This window comes from Otolemur garnettii, unplaced genomic scaffold (assembly GCF_000181295.1).
Source record: "Otolemur garnettii isolate 467f Iridium unplaced genomic scaffold, OtoGar3 scaffold00066, whole genome shotgun sequence".
NCBI classification, from domain to species: domain Eukaryota; kingdom Metazoa; phylum Chordata; class Mammalia; order Primates; family Galagidae; genus Otolemur; species Otolemur garnettii.
Genome location: NW_003852461.1, coordinates 3,982,670 through 3,998,985, shown reverse-complemented (window position 1 = coordinate 3,998,985; position 16,316 = coordinate 3,982,670). Strand labels below are relative to the sequence as shown.

At 45.6% G+C, this 16,316-nt stretch overlaps 1 protein-coding gene across 1 annotated transcript in view; it reads left to right on the top strand.

The window, feature by feature from the left end:
* Positions 1 to 16,316, top strand: part of DAB1 (DAB1, reelin adaptor protein) — a 303,539-nt gene that overhangs the window by 271,579 nt on the left and 15,644 nt on the right. The window lies entirely within an intron of this gene.

The following is a 16,316-nucleotide window of genomic DNA, read 5'->3' as shown; positions in this document are numbered from 1 at the left end:
CCCTGCCATTTGCTAGCTGTGTGAGTGTGGGCATGTTAATTAATCCTTATGTGCCTCAGTTTCCTCCTCTGAAAATGAGTATAGTCATCTGCATTTGTGGTGGTAATTAAATGAGTGAATAGGTGAAAGCTCTTCCTACCTGGCCCAGACAGAGGAAGTTCCATCTGAGCGTCCGCAGTCATTATTACTACTACTGTCCTTTGTGACTCTGCCTGGACAAGAAGAGGAAAGGACTTAGGGTTACTGTTTGACCCATTCCTTGCTCTTCAGTCCAAGATAGACTATTTTTGTCTTCTTTATGGATTTGTCAAAACCAGAAATAATGATCTCAGTCACCTGTGACCTCACCCAAGAGATACAGACTACTCTTCATTAAAAGGTCTTTCAGAGGACAGACACAGCTAATATGTGGGCAAAGAGGGTCTCTGCTTTTGATGTCATGATAAGGTCTCATCAGTTATGCTGTCCTCCTCCCCGACCTATGTGTTCCTGGGAGAGAAGGTGTCAACACCAGAGAACAAGCAGGAAAAGAAGCCAGAATACAGACATCAAAGTAACAAGCGTGGAGTCCTCTTGTCCCCAGAGTACGTGCACAATGTCTTTTTCTTATAATTTTATAGTTTCCGCAATACTGGAGGCACCTCCTAGAACCAGTTGCTGGCCACTTACATGTTCTTCTGTTCAAGCATTCATTACTGCACACATTCTGCAAATATCAGCAATGTCCGTGGTGAGTTCATCTCTGTGCTAGGCATAGGTTCTGTAGAAGTCTACCACGTCCCATCCCAGACCCAGGTATTCCCACAAGGGAACAAGATAAACAGAGCAGTGAGTACTCAGAACAAAACCCAAGAAAAGATCTGGGGGATGCTCCTGTGTCAGAGATAGTCAGGGAAGGTCTCCCCCAGGAAGTGACTCCTGGGCCCAAGTCTGGTTTAGGAGAAGGAACTAACCAAGTGAAGTGTTGGAAACAGAGAAAGACCAGGGCAAAAGTCTTAAGGCAGGAATGCACCAGTAGTGCATCATGAATGGAGCACCCAGTGGGAACGGGGGTGGTGGAGGTGAGTTCTGAAACAGGAAGCAGCCTGAGCATGGACGGTCACATCAGCAGTGGTAAGGAATTGGATATAATGCCCAGTGCAATGGAAGACCTTACAGGTACTTTTTAAACATTGCTTTGACTGAGAGGTGAACTTAAGGGAGCAAGACTGGACGCAAAGGCCTTGGTAAAAGAGAATCCCACAGAGAGGATGGAGAGGCAGCCAGACTTGGGGTATGTTCTAGAGAATCAGCATTTCTTCATCAATGATTGGATGTCAGAGGGCAGCAGAGCGTGGAGTCTAGAATTTGGGGCAAAAGACAAGAGAAGAATGGATGTGGGATGATCAGAAGTTCTCTGGATGGGGTTGAGTTTGAGAGGTTGGAAAACATGGGATCCAACTGCTGGAAACCAAAGAGATGATGAGATCAGATAGTGGCTATTGGCGAGATTTCTGCTAGTGAAGAGCATTTCCGATTGCTGCCACCCTGGAACCACTGATGGCTTTCATGGGACAAGCTTGAAGAATCAGATGCAAATGCCTTTCAGATACTAGAAGCCAAGAAGGGCAGCCCACATGTCTTCTTATGACTTCTTCTGAAACCTCTCCCTAGTATTTCTTTGAAATTAAAATAAGAATCATTTGTCCTAATTGTAAAACTCCATTTGGTCAAATTATGGGCTGGACCTGTCATCGTTTCTGAAGTTTGTAATAGCCAATGCCAAGTCTCTGTGGATGTGTGTACATGTGTACATACAGGCCAAGCCTTTGCAGACACCATATGGACTACCATACCCGCTTTATAATAAGTCATGCCATCACCAGCCTTCTTTCTGTTCTGTTGTCTATTCTATTATATAAGCAAGTTCATCCATTTATTCATTCTGTTTTTAAAAATGCAACAATTTAATATGGTTTCCTTCTGTGTGCTAGGCACTGGGCTGTCTAGGTATTAGTAAAACAGAAGTGAATGAGACAGTTTCCCATACAGGGAACTAGAATGTCTTATGAGGTCACAGTTTGTAGAAGAGAAAAGAGAGAAGATAAGATAATCAGTCACTGTACCCAGACGTGTATCACATGCCTAGAGGATCATAACCCCTCCTGAAAATCACGGAGAAAGCTTTGAAGTAGAACTGGACCTGAATCTCTAGAGATACATTATAGTTCTCTCAATGAATGGGGATAGAAATGGCAACAAGTCAGAGGGACTATCATATGCCCAGGCCCAGAGGGTATAGAATATACTTAGAGACCTGTTCAGAGCCATGTGATGTTATCACAAAAAATTATACAACATGAGGAAGTGTATTAAAGGGTCATTGCATTAGGAAGGTTGAGAACCACTAAACTACAGGGATCTTCCATAGTTGGTTGAATATTCCCCTAATATCACAACAGAGGGAAATCCAAGGGATGTGTGAACAAATAAAATTCCACCTCCCGGCATTGACCACCTTCCGAAGTTGACCTAATTTTTATAGACTGGACATGCGCCACATGTACATATCAGTGAAGTAAGTAGGTCTAGTTTATGTTGACCACCTCTGTAAATTGACCAGTTTGTTACAGTCCCTTGGGTGGTCACTGGAGGGGCTGCCGTATTTATAAGTTGTACAGTCAATCAGCAACAGTGGAAGGTAATGCTCTTCTAGATAGATTCTGGTGTTGACACCTTCCAGCTGCCTTCCAGGTCTCCTGTTAGTGAATATTGTCTCCCTGGATCCTCAGAGCTCTGGGAAGTAGCATGTCCCTGAGTTTTATAGATGAGCAAGCCAAGGTTTCCTTGGATCCTTAGTTTCCTCACTGTAACACCTGTGTCAGGCATCTCTGCCCTGACGTCATATCATCTCCTGTTACTCTGTACAACTAGGGGAGGAATCCTGATACAGCGGAAAGGAACCAGATGGAGAACCTGGAACTGGTCACGTCATCTCCAATCTCCCACTAACGTTATATGTTCTTGAGAAAGTTGGAAGACTCATTTGAAATAAACACAGGACTGATTTGGGTTAGCGATTCTGAATACAGTCTCTTCTAATTCTCTTGTGCAATTCTACCATTTATAAAACAGTTCAAAAAACCATCAAGGAGTTGCTACAAAGTCATCATATTCCTAAAGGACACTGCTGAACTGTGGACCAGATGAGCAGACACTAATGGTGGTCTCACTGTGTGTCAGGCGCCATGTTCAACTGTGACCTGTGGTCTTATTCTGGGTGATCTGCAGCAGGGTCTTGTGGTTGAATATTCCCCTAGCATCACAACAAAGGAAAATCTAAGAGATGAGTAAAATCTAGTAAAATCCCATCCACATGGAAACAGAATTCTTGCTTTGGTTATGTGGAGCTAGTTTTAATCCTGTGAGTGGCACAGCCACGGTGCAGGGGTACGCGCTCTAGGAGAAGCTCAGTGTGGCTCTTTTGTTGTGAAACTCCTCCCACGCCCACTTGATTTAGTGTTCTCCAGTTGTCCCTAACATGACTGTTCCAACGCAGAGATGGGACAGCATCCGAGTCCCCGCGGTATTAGCACCACACCTTGTTCGTGAGTGGGCATTCAGGAAAAGTTTGTTAATTAAAAATGAATGCCTTAAGAATCGAATCTAGGAACGAAGACATGAATAAGGAAATGAATTGCTAAGTGTGTGAAATCTGCATTCCTCTGAAGAAGAAAAGGAAAAACAGTTTTCATGGAACGGCTGTCAGAGCAGCAGGCAAAGCCTCCTGACTATTTTTCCCTTTGCTGCGACACGTCTCCGTTTGTGATTTGCTCTGCATTCAGCCTGAGCCCCTGCTACTCCTGCTTGAGTTCAACTCCGTCCAATATTTCCTGTTCCCGTTTGGATGCCATCTGGACCACAGTGGTCGCCTCTCCAAGAGAGGCACATCAGCAGAGAAAGATGACTGACTCTCGGAGAAGTTGCCCTGCCCTCCTCCCCCAAAGGGTGTCGAGATCCTGTCATCTTGCTGACAGCAGCCAATTTCACATGACTGTGATTCTAATTCTCTCCCTTTTCAAAGTACTGAACGGATGCCAAGTCTTGTTAGGAGTTTTTGAAAAATCCTTGAGTTTTTGCTAATGTGCAACTAGAATAATAGATTTTTTTTTAAGGAAAAGAGAAAGGAAGAGATGGTTAAATACCAATAATTGCAAGCTTTCGGAAATCGTTCCCCTTTGGTTTCTAGTTTTCCACGTACATTGGTACCTGTACAGATGTGTGTGTTCCGTGAAAAGCCGTTAAAGTGGCAAAGCCATCTTGCAGCCTACCCTTTGCCCTGACAAAGAAGCTAAAGCAAGGAAAGGGTTACTAGATCCTAAAATCTTCCTTGTCAAATGTCACATCTTTGGGATAAGCTCATGGATTAGGACCAAAAAGCTTCTAGGTGTGTGTAAGTAATTGTCCCTTCTGGTATTTGGAGAGAGTGCTATGACTAAGACGGCCTTTTCAAGTCTTTCTTCTCAACTGTCATCTCTGGACCCTTCTTGACTATCACTACAGAAGGAGCTGTGTCATCATCTCTCTTTTCATGAACACTGCCCAATATCCTGTGACAAAAACATTGCCACTATCAAATCCCTCCATCACTACCACCACCATATCCAAGTAACTGCTGCACCCAGCTTTCCCATCCCCGTAAGATTGGGTTGGGTACCACGTGCGTATAAGGACCATACCGTGTTTCCGTGAAAATAAGACCTACCCCAAAAATAAGCCCTAGCAGGATTTCTGTGCATTTGTTAAATATAAGCCCTACCCCAATAATAAGACCTAGTGATGGGCGTGGCTATGCAGCCACACCCTGCATTTTGGCACGGAGTGGTAAGGAAGACTGGAATACCTTTTATCTGCCACAGCTCCTTTCTCCGAGCCGTTTGCACTTGCGCAGATGCGAGTGTGGTAACCATGGTCTCAGGCATCCTATTGTACACATGTGAACAGCTAGGGGAAAGGAGTTCACGCATCACTAGCGCCAGCCCCACCAACAAGGTTGGCCCTCCCTGTCACGTTCCAGAAGAAGATGGCTTAACTTATTTAAATAAATGTAGATTGTTGTATTATACTTAATAAAAATAAGACACCCCCTGAAAATAAGCCCTAATGTGTCTTCTTGAGAAAAAATAAATATAAGACAGTGTCTTATTTTCAGGGAAACACGGTAGTAGTGTGAATCACATCATTATTCTGAGCCAGGCATTATATACTAAAGGCTTGACCTGAATTATCTCATGGATAACACCAACTGTAGGATAATTGCCTGTCCTGTCTCCCTTATGTGATAGAAGGACAAGGCTGTGTTCCTTGATACGTACTAAATCATAGATGCTTCGTAACTAGAGGTGGAGGGAATGAATGATGATAGCACAGTCCTGTGACAGATGTCACTGTGACGACCACCAGCTCCCTGAACCCCAGCATCACCGTTTCTCAGTCATCACAGTCAGCATCACCTTCCTTTCACCACTAGTGTGTCAGTGTGATCAAACCTATCTAAGCTATTAGTATCGTCTCTCACTTGGTCACCAGCTGCCTGCAAGGAATCCCACCAACCCTATCCCCGTGTGTATTTTCCAGAAAATATTGGATGGGTTTTAGAAAGTCTGGACATGAAATCAGTGGAGTCACCATCTGAGTTCTAAAATAGGAGTAAGGGGAGGAAAGGGAGCGGGGTGGGAAAGATACCAGGGTGGGGCGGGCGGGATGACAGGACGGGTAGTCCAGTCTTGCTAGTGGCACATACGGGAAGGATGGGCCCAGGAGAAGGAGCCTGCTTGCCTGGGTGTCTGCTCTGTGAAGAGCATCACAGATCGTCAGCCTTCCCACCAGGTGACTTCATCGCTTCCCTGGACCAATGTTTCCCAAAGTTTTGCCCCAGCCTGGCACCTGCCTGCCCTCACCTACCAGGCCAATAATTCCCCGACTTTTCTCCCTCTTTTCCTTCCTCCCTTTTTGTCTCCCTTCCTCCTCTGTAATTTTGTAAAGGAAACTGACATCCCGTGAGATTTCACTCTGCCCGCTGCCTTGTTGGTGTTGCATACACCCATCTTCCCACGGCTGCTGCTCCCTGAGCCCGTGTTGTAAGCAGTAGATCCCTGTTCTGCAGAGGACAAAACTGAGGGTCAAGTGATAAAGAAGTTTATCCAAGGAGATGCCAGTGATAGAGCAGCCGTTTAAACTGAAAGCTACTGTTCCCCACATCTCTCTACCCACCTCCCACCCACCTCTCCTAAAATCATCACATTTCTCACTTTTAAAGTATCTTGATTCTAGTGTTTTAAAATGCAAACAAGTTGCTTTGCTCGACAGGAGATGAAAGTTTGGGAAGGTCTAGGATCCAGAGGCAGAGTTCTTAGCTACCGCAGTGCCCTGTCATTCACATGAGCCCATGGGGTCAGCGCTGCACCTTGGATGTTGTCTTCTGGGTTCAGTCTTTCTTGCCGGGCCTGAATGAGGTGCCAGCAAATAAATGCCTTACGGTAGCTCCATGCTGACCTCCCCTTTGCGTATGAAGAAAGGCCGTGTCAAGGACCATCCTGGGTTTTAGGAAGTCAGGTATAAATACTGTCTAAGGATTTGTAGATGTATTACATTTGTGGGCACTTCGAGGAAAGATATAATCTTCATTATAAGATTTGAGCATTTCCCTCACCCTCTACCCTTCTGGACAACCTTTGGGGCCCTCCTGAATGGGAAGCCAGGGGAGGGAGGGCTATTAGCTGCTCGAGCAAAGCCAATTGGAGTAATTAGAGGTAACTTTTCTATCATTACAGAGACAAAACCTCAAAGCAGCACCAATTCCTCTGTTAGGTCAAGGCACTAGGTCCAGCGAACATCAGAGATCCCCAAATCCCAGTAGGCCTGGCACATTTTGGCATTAAATGGGATTCCACTTTGAGTGATGATGAAACTTGAGAGATTTCCCCTTGAAACATGAATCCTAACTTTCTTTTTCAAAGAAAATCCACATCTGTTTGGCCCAGGCAATGAGAAAAACCTTTTCTGTGCAGTGGGTAAGGCTGTTGTTTTTGCAAACTGAATTTGACTTCATGACATTGTCTAGACATAGCAAAGAATTCATTTCTCCTCTAGCAATTTTCAGTCAATACAAATACAGGAATAGCAGATAGTCTAGAAGGAAGGAATATGTCTCGTATTTAGAAAGCACCCAGTCAACTGGACTTTATTTTGTAGTATATTTTGCCTAGAGATGTTTTGTACAATACAGTAGTCAGTAGGCACTCATGGCTATTTAAATTTAAATTAGTTAAAGATAAATAAGATTTAACATTCATCTCGTCCGTCACACACTAGCCATCTTTTTTTACACCTATACTATAAAAATAGCCACCTTGAGGTGCAGGGTAGCCACCTGTGGCTGCCGACTCCTGTATTGGACAGCACAGATAGAGACCTTTGCATCATCCTCGACAGCTGCTCTGGAGACCATTCATTGATGTTGTCATCTCTCTTCCCCATCTGAAGTCACCCACCCTTGTTCTTCAGTTGCCACAAAGAGTTTTCCCATCTCTGCCTGCCAAGAAGTAGGAAAGTTGCTGTTTACTCTTGGCAAAGATACCCCAGAGGGAGTTAGTCTCCGTTAGTCTGTGTCTTGCTGGTTAAACCATTCACCAGGGAAAGGTAGCGTGCAATCAGAAGCCTGGAATCACCAGGCGTCCTCCATAGGACCCACCATAGTGCAGCTACCAGTCACTTAAGCTAATCCATTTCTCCTGAACCTTCTCAATGGATCATGGAATCCATTCTATTGCAGCCTTGGTCTGAGTTCTCTCTTTTTTTTTCCTTCTAAACTTTTATTGTAGAACCAGCATTATGTAGAGACAACTTATTCTTGTTTTAGCTGTCTGTATTTTGAGAAGAAAGAATCTACCCCTGGGATTGGTGTATTACATACTTTTCTTCCTTTAATCTTACAGATCTATTACTCCCATTTTTACAGATAGATACTCAGGTTTAAGCAGTAAATGCATCATTTAGTGTGGAACCGTTGGACTGAGTTCTGTGTTTAAATCTAGAAGCCTTGTGGGGTCCAAGACCCACTCCTATCCATCCCCGGGCTCCGGTGATTATAGATCATGGCTCCACTCTGGTGAGAGCAAAGACCATTTATTATTTATCTCAGTGTCTCCAGCACCCCGCCAGGACACGGTGCGTGGAAAGCACTCAGTGACCGTTTGTCAAAGAAATCAATTAATCAGATTGGTAATCAATTAAGATGGCATCCCTTTTCCCAGGAACTTTCACTAATGATTCCTGCTGGAGTTTATTCCCCGGGACAGTGATGTGCAAATCTCCTTGCACACTAGCATCGTCTGGGGTGCTCGTAAAACCTCCTGATGCCGGGCCAACAGGATCCCAGCACCTGGCGGCCTGGGCCTGGCAGCCCAGGATTTGCAGAGGCTCTCCTAATGGCGTACGTCACGCAGCCGGGGGAGAGCCACGGCGAGTTTCTGATTTGGCAGCCACATGTATGTTTTCATCCCTTCGTCCTTTTTGAGATTTTCACCCCCAAATCCCTTCTAATCCACTGTCATTTTTTGCTGCCAAGAGTCCCGTGAATCTGGTTCTTCCTAGTTATGTTCCTCAATTGTGGAATGACGGCGTTCCCACTGCCGCAGAAAGATTACAGGAAGATAAACTCCCTGCAGGAACCCTCATGTCTTAACGAAGACTCGAACTGTATTGAAACAACACAGGGAAATCGCTTCTTTCAGTTCTCTCACTGGAAGCTAAAGTTGTGAGGGGATTTGACATCGCGTCGGGTTTTCCAGAGCAGGATGTGAAGCTGCGTGCAGGCTGTGATAGTGAGATGGGTAAACACAGCTATCTAAGAGGCAAAACAGAAAGACTTTAGGATAAATGAATTGAAACTCCAGTGGCGATTGTGGGTAAAGCAAAAGTTGGGGCCTGGGGAGTGTTTCATCAGCGCCTGCCTGTAAGACTCCACCAGGGAAATGTGTACTCACCGGCCAGCAAGGTCTCCCCACTGGCTGGAGGCAGGACACTGGGTGTCACCAAAGGGTGACCCAGACAGGAGGAAGGAGCTCTGAGCAATGACCCAGCCAGGCTCAGAACAGGAGGGGAACCACAGAACCAGGTACAAAAGATACGGATGGGCAGAAGATGACCAGGCAAGGCTACAGCCGGGAGCTAGGGAGATGGACTCAGTAATGGATTGAGGGTTCAGGGTAAGGCTGGGAAGTCTGGGAAGTCTGATCCTGCTGCAGAGACTGGGGCTTGGGTGGAGTTGGTTTCCAACGAGACGCCTCCAGCAAATGGTGTTTCTTCTTCCCCTTTCTGTCTCTAATATCACATAATAACAGTTTCCTAACATTAAAAGTATGTGCATGTGTATTGCTACAATGAGCCAAAAATAGGGTGAGACAATACTCATGATAGCTACTATTGCTCGCCCATCTACAGGGTGCTAAACACCAAACCAGACTTTGCACTCACATCTCAGTTAATCTGCTCAGTAAACCCGACACAATGCCATGTCACCAAGCCCACTTTAAAAACAAGAAAACTGGCGAGGCACAGCAGCTCCCGCTTGTAATACCAGCACGCTGGGAGGCTGAGGTGGGAGGATCCCTTGAGCTCAGCAGTTCAAGACCAGCCTGAGCAAGAATGAGACCCCGTCTCTATTAAAATAGCTGGGCATTGTGGTAGGTACCTATGGTCCCAGCTACTTGGAAGGCTGATATAGGAGGATCAAGGATCACTTGAGGCCAGGAGTTTAAGGTTGTTATGAGCTGTGATGCCCCAGCATTCTACCCAGGATGACAGGGTAAGACTCTGTCTAAAAAAAAGAGAGAGAGAGGGAGAAAACTGAGGCTCATCAACCTGCCTAGGGTCATGTGGCCAGCACATCCGTGGCAGGCACGACCAGGACTCGGTCCATATCTGTGTGACTCCAAAGAGATGCATTTATTCACCCACCCAGCCCAAGCTTCATCTGAATTTATGGAGATCACTTCATCACACCTCAGCTCCACGCTGCACCAAAGGCCACCTCTTCTGTCACCGGGCTCACGCTGACACTGGTTATCCTCCTGCATTTTCATTCTATGGGACATGGTGGGGGTTTTATGAGACTCTACCATAGGCTGTTTTTCAAATTTATTTAATTCATCCATCATGCTCTGAAGCCATTTGCTTTCTTATATTGGACAGATGTAATGAGATTTTGGACACTAAAAAATGTTTTTATTAAAAGTTATGACCCTGAGCTAGTTGGTAGAGGCTCTGCCATAAATCCCTAGGAGTGTGTGAATTTATGAAGGATGTAGCGACATAACCTTAACCTTTCAGGCCACGCCATACATTCAGGGATCACGAAGACTAATATTGTCTCCCCAGCTCTCCCCACCTCTGGCTAAATAATAATAACATTCATAATCTATGTGGTTATTTAATGCGGTAGGTTTTCTTCTTTTTCAAACCACAGTTGAGGCGTGGGGAGCCAGTGCCTTGTGGAACAGGTGGTTGGTGAGTGGCCGGAGAGCCCTGCCATGACAGACGCGGGCAGGTTTCTTCTCCTGCTCGGCTCTGCCTCCTGTCACTAGGGCTAAGGGACAGAACGGTCACATTTTCCACAGACAGGGTGAAAGTGATTTCTGGCAAATGAGTGGTATTATGAGGCCATGGCTAACAGTTCCTCTGCTCCTCCACTGCCAACACCAAGCTGTTCTCCAAATTAGGAAATGATGCAGTCGCTTCTGCTCATGCATAATGACTCCATGTTAATGTCCGTTTTAGCAGATTTATATTAATGTTAAACTACCTGGAAGCCATCCACGTTAGCTTACACATACAGACCAAAACATGGTTATTTAAACATGTGTGGCTATCAGATATAGATACGTGTTTACCTACAGATGTAAAACAAACAATAGAATAGAAAGCTTACAAAATAGATCAGGCCCGCTGCAAGCTATGCATTCCTTTGTTTTGGTTGGGGGGTTTTTGTTTTGTTTTTTTGAGACAGAGTCTCACCCTGTTACCCCAGTCTAGAGTGCCATAGAATCATAGCTCACAGCAACCCCAAACTCCTGCCGCCTCCCAAGTAGCTGGAACTACAGGCACCCACGACAACACAGGCTAATTTTTTCTATTTTTAGTAGAAAAAGGGTTTTGCTCTTGCTCGGGCTGGTCTCTATCTCCTGAGCTCAGGCATTTTCCCACCCGCCTCAGCCTCCCAGAGTGCTAAGATTCCAGGAGTGGGTCATGGCGCCTGCCTGGGCATCTTTCATCTATGTTTGAGCACCGCTGTGTGCCAGACAGCTCTGTGAGCTGCCGGGGGCTCAGGAATAAAGGCTGCATGGTCACAGAATACCCAGAGCAGGATTTTCAGTTCAGAAGAGTGAGGTGGAGGCTCACCTCCTTCATGGAGGAGGTGACTTGTCAGCTGACTTTGTGCAGCGAGCGTTGCCGGGCAGGGATGAGAGGAAGGGCATTTCTAGCAGAGGGGACACCGTGAACAAAGCCGCGTGCAAAACTAGCTGGGCGGAGGCTGCTGCAGAGACTTAAGTCTCACTAAAGCATATGATAACAATTTTTCCCTTTTAAAAGAAAAATCTCAAGTGTAAACATCCCAGTCTTATCTCTAGCCACGGAGGATGTCTATAACTGCAGACAGGAGAATGTCTGTACTGGCAGAGAGATGGACATTCAGCTTACAAATTCACCCTTGCCGCACTCTCTAATCAGAACCGTGCTTACGCTGGAAACACACGTCAGGATTTTCACAAACAGCTGAGACCGTGGGCGTGCGGACCGTAGATACTGTCATCATTAAGCTCATAAATCCATGTTATTTACGTGTCACGCACCTCATCCCCATTCATCATCCCATTTCAGAACGGCCGTACGTTTGAGGACTTTGAGGAACGATTCGCTGCGGCCACCCCGGTAAGAAAGAGAGGGCTCTGTCTGGTTAACTGTTTGGTGTCACCATCCCATCGTTCATTTCATGCTCATCTGTCCTGCCTTGTGGTTACAGAACAGAAACCTGCCCACGGACTTTGATGAGATTTTTGAGGCAACAAAGGTAAGGCCTTGAGGTTTCTTGTTAACAAGGTTGTCCTGCTCATTCTCATGCGTTCTGTACCAGCTCTGTGTCGCCTGCGTGAGTGGTAACCTCTCTGCTTTGCTCCACTGGGTGCCTATTGTGGTGTTTCCAGGAAGACTGTCAGGGGGCCCTGCCATACATGAGCGTGTGTGTGTGCGTGTACACCGCAGTCTGGGGGGACAGGACGTGGCTCTCTATCTTTGCATTTGACAGCTATTTTTCAAACTTCTCACATATCCCAGGCATTCTGATAGATGCTGGAGAAACAGTAGAGACAGAGTCCCTGCCCTAACAAAGCTCATGGTAATAACGTAACACAACACTGCACGGGGTGAGGTGTAACAGGGCTGCCTTGCCCAGCCTAACACGCTGTGGCGTCACACGATATAGTAGGAATCCAGATACATAAACGGGATTTCCAAGTGCACCACTGGGAATAAGAAAACAGGCAAGACGGCCATTCAGTCGGTATGTCCTGGTATAGATGGACTGGTTGCCGCCAATGTCTGTTAATTGATTAACACACAGAATATTTTCACCCCTAGATACATGGTATTGGGAAGCCTCAATGTCAAGGGCCATCGACAAATTAGAATCACTAGCAGAGCTGGCCAGGTTCCAGTGACTAGGCTGTATCCCACACCAGTTAATTCAGAGTGTGTAGGGGTGAGATAAGGCACCAGTATTTTTTCCCCATGTGATTTTAGTATGCAAGGTTGAGAATCACTGACCTGGGAATATCATGGGCAATGGGATGGGGTATGAATTGAGTTGGGAAATAATTCCCAGAAGAAAAAAACAAACAAAACAAGTCTTCTGGTTTGTGTCCTGAAGGATGGGTGGGATGGGCAGTGGGGAAGGAACGAGTGTCCTAGGAAGGAGGAAAAGGATGTGCAAAGGCCCTGAGGTGGCCTCTTCTCTCTTCTGTAATGCTGACCTGAATGGTTTCTGTAAATCTGTCTTTCCATAAAACAGCCAGCTCATGACAAGAGGACGGGACTGTGCCTTACTGGTCTCTGTGTCCTCTGCTCTCAGCACAGTAGCTGATGCGTGGTAGGGGACACTCTTATCTTTGCCAATTGAAGGGTCACAGGCAGCTCCTGAAGCCAAACGATGGCTCAGCCTCCAACAATGGCTCCATCAGAATTTCTGTCTAGAAAGGCCCAGGAGTCCAGTTGCAGGATTCTAGTTGAAACAACGAGCAGGGAACTAATCTTGACCCAGATACTACTGTGAAGGCATCACTCGTTCACATCTAAGAATAAGTGGGGGGGGGCAGACCTGATGGAGATATTGAGGGACTCTAAATATCTGAGCTTCTTTCATTGTTGTCACTGCCCTTGGCAGCTTCCACTGTCACTCTTCTTACCTCTAAAGATGCCCAAGGGCCAAATCCGCCATCTCCAGCCCTTTCTCTCCCTACCAGAAGACATTGGAAATGCCAGTTAATGGAACCACCTTGCTCTATGGCCAGTAGACATCTCGAGATGAAATTTCAAACGATGTCAAGTACATCATGGCAGACGTCTTAGGAACCCTGGCCACTGGTTAGAGAATATCATAGAGCTAGACTCTAGTTTTGCTAAAGTGATGGATAGATAAAGAAGAAGCTGGCAGGTGTGGTGGTCAAGTTCATTGTTGCTGCTTTTAGCTGACTGATCACAGGCAAGTCATTTAACCTCAGCCTCAGCCCCCCTGTAAAATATGGACAATGACGCACTGCTGGGTTTGCTGGGCTCGGTTGGTATCAGACATATTAAGCTATTCGACGGTGTATTACAAACTGTAAAGCGTTTTGCAAATGTGAATCATTTGTTTTATTTTCTTGGGGCCCTTAGAATGATTTAGTAGGACAATAATATCGTTGAAGCATGGCTTATTAGGTTGCAAATAAAAAAAAAACCTGGGGTTAACATGAGGAGGCGGCCTGTGGAAATGGGTACTATAGCAGACGTTCAATCTCATCTGGTTATTAGGATTATTTTTAATTTTATGGCCCAAGAATCCTCTTTTTCTATAAAATTTAATTAACTCGAGGTTCTATTTAAACAGCAAGTCTGATGTAATGAAATAACAATCTATGCTTTATGCCTCCGCGTGTTTTTCTCGTTTAATCCTTGAGTGAGAATCGTCTGGCACAAGGGAAGTCTATAGCTCAAGAATGAAAGTTATTTTAAAAGTTGTGCTTAAGGAGAAAATTAGCCAATAAATTATATTTATGATGTTAGTAAAAGTATGCCATGAGTTCAACACATTTGAAATGTAAATTGTGCCACTTAATTATTAACATCATTTTAATATTTTCCTGACACTGAAAATGGTCGTGGGCCATTTTAAAAGCATCTCATTCCAATCTCAAGGAAGCCCGGGAGCTTCCTTCGAATCGATTATATAGAATTATTCCTTTTGTGAATTTTGGAGAGAGCCGAAAAGATAAGCGTGGTTTCACCAAATGATATGAAATATTGCTAGCACGCTAAAGATGCCTTACTAAAGAAAAGCACTTTGAGTCCAGCCAGATTTGGGAGAACGCCTCCATGCTGGCCACCTCATCGCCATGCGCTGCTGTTAGCCTGACGGGGAGAATGACGCTAGCTAAGAGTTGGTGGGTGAGACTGTGGAATGTGCACAAGTCCCACCACGAGTCTGCCCCATCCCCCCAGCAGCCTTCTCTCTCTTCTTTACATTGGTGACACTGAGCCCTTCCATTCCCACCTGCCCCTGGCCACGCCCCTGGCCGTTGCACCCATGTGGTTTCATCTGCCTGGATTCCCGCCCTCTAGTGACCTGACTTCCTGCTTCTCTCCTTCAAGATTCAGATCTGGCCATATCCTTTCAAAGACCTTCACCAAACTTCAGCAGAGAAAGTCAGGGTCCCTTTCCAGAGGTTCTTCCTGACACGTTACCTTGAGATTATCTGCATTTATGGACTGATTGTTAACCCCACCGGACCCCAAAGTCCCTGCAGGCTGGGTCTTGGCATGTCTCATGTTCCCAGCACGTAGAACGGGGCCAGCGCCTAACACCTGTTCAATGTTTATGGAAAAGGTATTTTGTAGGTGGGAAGGAAATGAACACTTATAGCACCTTCCTGTGAGCCAGGCACAATTATTCTATCTGAAAGAATATTCTATTCTATTCTATCTTCTCCTTCAAGGGGAAGGAAGAGCTGTAAGTGAGTTAACAAGGCCAAGGTATGTTCCCTTCGGCAAAAAGAGCCTTTCACGCCTTGTGAACCAGATTCAGCCTAACTTTAAGGAAAGTCCTACTGTTAGTATCATCAGTAAATCTCCAGAAGACAGAGTATCATGTCCACTCTCTGGGTGAGGGAACCGTAGCTCTGAAGAGGGACAGGACCAGATCTGTTCCCAGGTGTGGGACGTTCCTCAGAGCCCGGCTTGCTCACTGGTTAGTAGGAAGAACATTCCTTTCTTTCTTATTTTTTTTTAATTTCGTTATGTGTATTGTAGTAAAAAATTTTTTTAAGCTGTGTACATTAATGCAATCATGGGGTACAATGTGCTGGGTTTATATGTAATTTGAAATGTTTTCATCAAACTGGTTAACATAGCCTTCACAGCATTTTCTTAGTTATTGTGTGATTGTGTCAAGACATTTATATTCTACACCTAGTAAATTTCACATGGGCCCCTGTTGAACGTTCCTTTCTTTACATGACCCCTGGAGACACAGCCTTGACCTGGTCAGAGCAGAGTCGAAGTGCAGGGGGCCCGCACTTAAGGTCTGAAGATGGGGGGAAGTGTTTGTCCCCAGTGGGCAGGTTTGCACAAAGCGTGTGAGCCAGGCATAGGCTCCCTGCCGTCTCCAGAGCTGGCAGTGTATGCAGATTAACTTCTAAGTGTATCTTAAAGGGTTTCTTTGGCTGCTGTGACTGGTCTCGCTTAGACGCGCCGGTGTGATGGATGGGGAGAGAGAGGATCCACTGTCTGCCGGGACGGAGTTCCTGGGAGTGATTAATAGTGTGTACACTGGGCTGGTTTTGATGCCCTTCTTGGTATTAAATGAAATGTTTTCTTTTCCCCCAACTACATTTTTTATCCTAGAGATGGAGTCTTTCAGAGACTGCCATGGGACCGTGTTCTCTCTATTCAGAAAATTCAAATCCTGGCCTAGGTGAACTTGATGTCACCTTTAGGAAGCTCAAGTCTGTTCATCTGCAAAACTG